Source organism: Mya arenaria, chromosome 5 (assembly GCF_026914265.1).
Source record: "Mya arenaria isolate MELC-2E11 chromosome 5, ASM2691426v1".
Taxonomy (NCBI): Eukaryota; Metazoa; Mollusca; class Bivalvia; order Myida; family Myidae; genus Mya; species Mya arenaria.
The window spans coordinates 74,980,644-74,987,174 of NC_069126.1; the positions used below are offsets into that span (position 1 = coordinate 74,980,644).

General features: G+C 36.4%; 1 pseudogene; it reads right to left on the minus strand.

Moving 5' to 3' along the window:
* Positions 1 to 3,830: 3,830 nt before the first annotated feature.
* LOC128235958 (uncharacterized) lies at positions 3,831 to 4,790 on the minus strand (annotated as a pseudogene).
* Positions 4,791 to 6,531: the final 1,741 nt, after the last annotated feature.

Genomic DNA, 6,531 nt, shown 5'->3' on the forward strand with positions numbered 1-6,531 from the left:
TCTCTATCCCGTCTGAGCGTCGAATAACCAATTCAGTTCAGTAAATGCACGAGGAAAACCCCTGATTTACGCACGAGTAACCAGACCTATACCTAATAGTACTTTAATAATCCTATACCGCAATAATAATAAATACATACAGATCATCGCAAGTGACTAAGAAAAAGAATTCTTTTTACATAAACATACGAATACTTCGCATAACATTATTCGTTTTACAATACACTAAATACCATTCTCGTCATATTTGTAAACAAACCATCCTTAACATGATTTCAAAATAAATGAAATAATTTCAATACTTGTCAAATACAAAGAAAAAATGAATAATCTAAATTCCTAGATTTTTCGATACACTCATTTTGACTTGTACCGAATCTCTTACATATCTGTCCTTAGCACTGTCGAACTTCCAACGTCCATGCTTTTTAAACAATCTCTCTGATACACCATTTGCAACCGCTGCTGTGGCCCCACCCGAACGAAACGAATGTAAACCATATTGTTTACTATCAATACCGACAGCTTTTAGATTTGTTATCAAAATTTCCCTGGCTCTATTGTAAGAAATAGGTTTTTCCGGGCAAAGAATATGCTTATTCAATTTACGAGAATATCTGATATTACAAAAAAAATAATCACATGATTTATCATTAATTTCAGCTTCAAACAGAAATTTCTCAAGGAAAGAAACTGGACAAGAACATTTTCCTGTTCTAGAAATGATCACCTTTTCGCCAGCTTTGCACTGATCTGTTTACTAGAAGAAATAAAAAAAATTGCACAATCAGAAAAAATCTTAAGATCAGACCTTTTAATATGTGAAAGCTCACTAAATCTCAAAAAACTACAAAACTTACTAAACACATGCAAATGAATCTTAAATCCAAGATATTGGTTGTATTTCCGAAATGAGCAATAAGTTTAAGCAAATCTTCTTTAGAAATTTCAGATTTTTGCTGAATCGGCCTGCCAGAATCTCGCAACAGACCATTTTTGATACTATAAGTAATGGCGTTCACTTTTGACGCTGACGGTGAAGAATCTTTCATGGATGAAAGAAAAAGTGCAACATGATAATCGGAAGCTGGAAGCGGTTTAAATTCATATTTTTTGCACCACTGGCAAAACGATTTAAAATAACAATTGTATTGTTTGTAAGTGTTATCTGATTTTGACAGTTTCACCAGCGTTTGTAAATTATTATGATGTCTTTTGAGATCATCGGGCAGACATTCTTTGTGAAAATTCCTCCAATGTCCAACCTTGAATGCATCTGTCAAATGTATAATATAATAACATAATAACACCTTTTTGTGTATAATTATTAACTTTTCCTTTCACATACACATATACCATTCAAAACATAGTTCTTATAATCTTCGTGTATAGTACACGACTTCATTTGTACCAGGTACAAATGGGCACTCCGGCTCGACAGGCCGAGTAAACGAAATTAATGCCGATAACGTAGGGCAAACAACCCACACACACTCATGTATTTTCACAATTAAGTTTCTTATACTTTTCATCGTCCTTTTTGCCAAAATAGATATTAAGATCATGATCTTTATAAACCGTGCTTTTTAAACATCAAGTTATATATACAGAAAACGCTGTTTTACAATTAGCAAATACAAATTTAAAATATTTTTCGCTTCCTTCATGAGCATTAAACGCTTACAATATTAAGCATAACCAGTGTAAACAACTCCAACTCAATGCTGAGTCATGTATAGTCATTACTATCTTTGATATACTTTTCCTCGAAAAGTTATACATTTCATCTCCATAATTCATAATCGTGTGCATCACACAAGCTAAACCAAACACAACTAAGCAAAATTTACTTCTTACTTCTGCATTCTAGTATACATTAAAATACTGGCCATTAAAGACGAATAGCTAGAACTTTGCTAGAGAAACGTCTAGAACTAAATACGCTATCACTACTGCTATCAAATATTGATTGCCATTTATCAAACTCCAAAACCTCCAATACAAAATCTCTCTTCTGGCAGTTTGCTTCAAACAAAGTTGGCCAAAATGCTGCGCTAGGCCATATAGGAACAACTAAAGTTCCATGTGCAGAACAAGCAATTAAATGAAATACAGCTCTATTTACTAGATAAATAGGCGGGAATAACCAATTATTTTCACTGGCCCAATTCTGTGTGAATGCATCGACTGCCTAAGTTTCAAATCATGAAACTTAGAATTGAATCTATGTATTTTCCTATTACTATAATTGGCAAATCTGTCCACTGTAAACGCTCCCCATATCCTATTCATACACCCGAAAAACTGAGGTGTAACCTCCCATTCAGTATTCCTATATTTACTGATATCATCAGCAATCTGGTTCAAATCCCTAGGGACCCATTGAATATCGAGATCAATCTTGTTTTGTAAACAAAGTCTAAACACATTCAGAGCTAATTCCTGTAACTCTAAAATGGGGCTGCCAACCTTGATAACATGAACACAAACTTGAGAATCTGAGAACCATTTCACCTTATGATTTGCTAAAGAATGTCCATACGCTCTCAGTGCCAAAAATACAGCCTTCATTTCTCGGAAAGTTGAACTTTTATCCTTGTCATCTTCTGACCACATGTCGTGAAATACAAAACCTGGCATATTGACAATATGCGCTCCACATGCGAAACTACTAGCATCAGAATACACTTCTAGCGTATCTACAGCAGTGCATTTACCCAATTTTCTGTAATTTAAATTGTCTACATGTTCGAGCCAGAATCTAATCTCAGAAATACACGGACAGTCTATTTCTAAACTGAATGGGAAATCCCAACTAGTCCTTGAACAAATTTGAATGTACATAAATCTAGTCATAAGCCGTGCAATATTGCCAATAACCGGCATCATAGAAATTACTTTCCCGGTGCACTTCGCTAAACTCCTAGCAGAAACAATAGGAAGAGAATTTAAAAATTCCAAAATCAACATTTTAAAATCTTCAATTCTACGTGCTGGAATGCTAATAGAGTAGTCAATGCTATTCCACAACAAGCCAATCCACTCTAGATTTTGAACCGGTAACCAGACTGACTTTTCATCATTTATAATAAGCCCTGCCTGATTGAGGCTATCTTTCACAAATATTGCATCGCGTGTAGCTAAATCACAACTCTTGTTGGTCCCCCACCCATCATCACGAAACATAACAATTTTGATACCGTTGAATCTCCATTTCACGCAATGCCTTACTGAAAATAAAAAGAGCGCTCGACAAGCCGAAAGCAACCACAGAGTAGCAGTAGTATTTTCCTTCTAAACTAAAACCCAGAAATGTTTTATGTTCTGGGAATATATCGATATGATAATAACCTTTAGACAAATCAAATTTGTAACAATACGAGTCTTTTTCAAACTATTCGACTCCTACTTTCCAATCTTCAAATGTCATCTTTTCCTTCCAAATATATTTATTTACTATTCTGAGATCTAAAATAAGTCGTTTCTTACCCGATTTATTTACAGAAACACTTAAAGGACTGACTACATGAGGTGGAAAATCTGTTTGTTCTATAAAACCGTTTTTCAACATGTCATCAATAGATTCTTTAACAAATTCAATATTTGAAAGAGCTGACTGATTATTTTTTGAAAACGATGTTTCCGGCATTGAAATGAAAGGAATTTTATAGCCGTTTTCAATAACATCTATTATATCAGGGTTTGTGCAAATAGTCTTCCAATAGTGTACATTGTTTTTAAGGCTGCCTTTAACCAAAGATGTTTTGATTGGAGAATCAGATTCAAACTCAAAACAATGATCTTGATTACAAATATTGAATAAATACTCATCATTTAGTGGCTGAGTTTGCTCCTGTGGGCTTGACATCACGGTTGGCTGACTGGTTAAATCTGGATAGCCACTCGCACTCGTGCCGGAAGTGACCCCGCTTTCCACATGCGAAGCAGATGACTTTATCTGGCGTTCTAGAATAAGGTTGCTGGAGTTGATACTGGTCCTGATAGGGACTGTAGGTCCGAAAAAGATCCCGCATGCCCGTAGCCATGGGCCATGAGGGGAAGATGGGCCCCGCACCGGAAGAACGTCCCGGGTATCCAAAGGTTGCCGCTGGTGCTGGCCTCCGCTCCATACGATCAGGGAAAAAAGAAAGAGAATCAGCATTTGTAGGATTACCCTTTTTAAGTTTTCTGACAGCCTTGGCTTCAGCCTTTTTGATTTTACGCTCGTCATCGCTATCAGAGCCCAATTCTGGGGTTTCATATTCTTTGACTGTGGCCCAGCCCCCAGGGGAATTGTCCGCCAAACGAATAAGTTTGTTTCTATGTTTAATTTTCCTTAGCGCTTCTTTAGCTTTTTCTTTATTTGAATCAAGGCTGTCAGAATCCACGATAAAGTGTAACAAGTTTGAAATGTCAGTATTGAACTGAAACTGAATTTTGCAGGAGGTATTCTTGAAATAAGGAATGTTATCTTATTCCTTTTGTTTGCAACTTGTACTCGTTAGCTCTTGTTTTAATGTTGAAAGTTTCGTGTCAAAATAAGATCTGAATAAATCAAAAGCTCCAAACAAATCTCCTTCTCTATCCCCCGAGGGCCCAGGCCTACCTTTATCTCCGCTGTAACTTGCTCCAGGGTCTCTATCATTCAAGGTCTCCGAGTCCCTGCCACGAGATGTGCAAACCGGCACGTTGTACTTCCGGTCTCCTGCAACGGTCTTCCGGCTGGATAGACTGGCCCAAGGAAATAGACGAAAGCTGCCTATGGCTAAACTCAAGCTGATCTTGGTCATTTATTCCCGCAGAGTCAAATGACATCTTCTCGAAGTGAATACCAAAGATTAAGAAAAAACTCGAGATTTGACAATTTTGTACTTTAATAATCCTATACCGCAATAATAATAAATACATATATTACCCCTTCATTCCTTAACGATGGTTGTTGTTAATCGATTTCACATTATTTCTGTTAAAGTGCAATGGCATTTCCCATCGAAATCGCGTGCGTTTGTTCGATACTTCTGTCCTGTCATTGGGCGCAATAATACTAATTGGCGGGGCATATTTACTACGGAACTATTTTTTTTAGAAATTATTGGCAACATGCAAAATTGTAATCTTCAGTAAAGCAGTTAAAACAAAATAAGCAACGATAATTTGATTGATTTTAATGTAGATGATTTCAGGATGGATGGAACAGATGAATAAATATTAAATGACAAGGATGGCGACTTATTTCGGAATTTGAAATTGACATTTGGTAAAATAAAGCATGTGACAAAACATGAAATCGAGGAAATGAAACAATAACATATTGTAGGGCACCCATCAACGTCCAGAAGAAAGATCTCAGTTCAACACTAAGTCTTCTCGCGTCCTCTGGCTTTCCTTCCACGAAAGTTCACGTTCTAGCTCAAATTGTTCTTTATTTGTCATGGAGATAGAGTTTTAAAAATGATGTCCGAGATTTTGAACTTTGATTTACTAACGCCAACAGCTACTGGAGTAAAACAGATTGCGGCCAGGGCAACCTAACAATCAAGAGTCATGGTATTAGGCCAAGCAGCTTTTGAGTCATTGAGCCTACAATAATATACAAATACAAAAAGAGTACCTACCATGAAAGTGTCATGTTCTATCGTCTACGCCAAACGTTTTTTAGTTGTTTTCCAACTTTTTTTACAAACTTAACAATACTTAATTATACTGCAAAATATTATTCATGTGAATTTGTCGTAATCTTTCCATAAATAAATGATAACATCATGTCCGATTTGTTTATACTTTGATGCCAATTCGTCTCCAGCCAAACTCCTTTGTATAAAATTTGGGTGTGCGTGTGCGTGTGCGTACGCGTGTGTGTGCGTGTGTATGTGTGCGTTTGTGTGCGCATGTGTGTGTGTGTGTGCGTGCGTGTGTGCGTGTGTGTTTGTGTGTGTGTGTGTGTGTGTGTGTTCTCTGTTTCAAAATTTACTTACCTGTAATTTTAATGTAAAACTAATTACAAGGAGAACGCTAATTTCATACATAATTTTATCAAGGGAACAGTTAAAATAGGGCAAATTAGAAGCAGGTTACATTAAACTAATAACAAAGTAACACAGAGTAAAAAAATATTCAAATAGATCATACCAGAGGTTAGTCAGTTAGTATTACTAAAGGTAACCCAAACTAAGATAGTATGTAGAGGAAGGGGTCTTGAAACGTCGACGTACAGGAAAAAAGTATCAAAATTTCATTTAAGAGGAATTATAAAAGAAATGATTTTGGTATATCCGTTTGGCAAATGCGATAAGTAAATAAGTTGAGCTTGCACTTAGACAGTGTTGGATTTGACAGGTTTGCTTCCCTTGATAATGTGCAATTCAAGTAACCAGGCCCGCACAACCGTCCCTGCCTATCAGCGTTTTCAACAAATCAACAGTACCAATCAAAGGCCGGGGAGGGATTGGGAGTGAAGGGTCAACGCTAATACTTATACCTTTGAACTTTCATTGAGATACGTCAAATCCGTATCTCGGAAAAAAATATTGT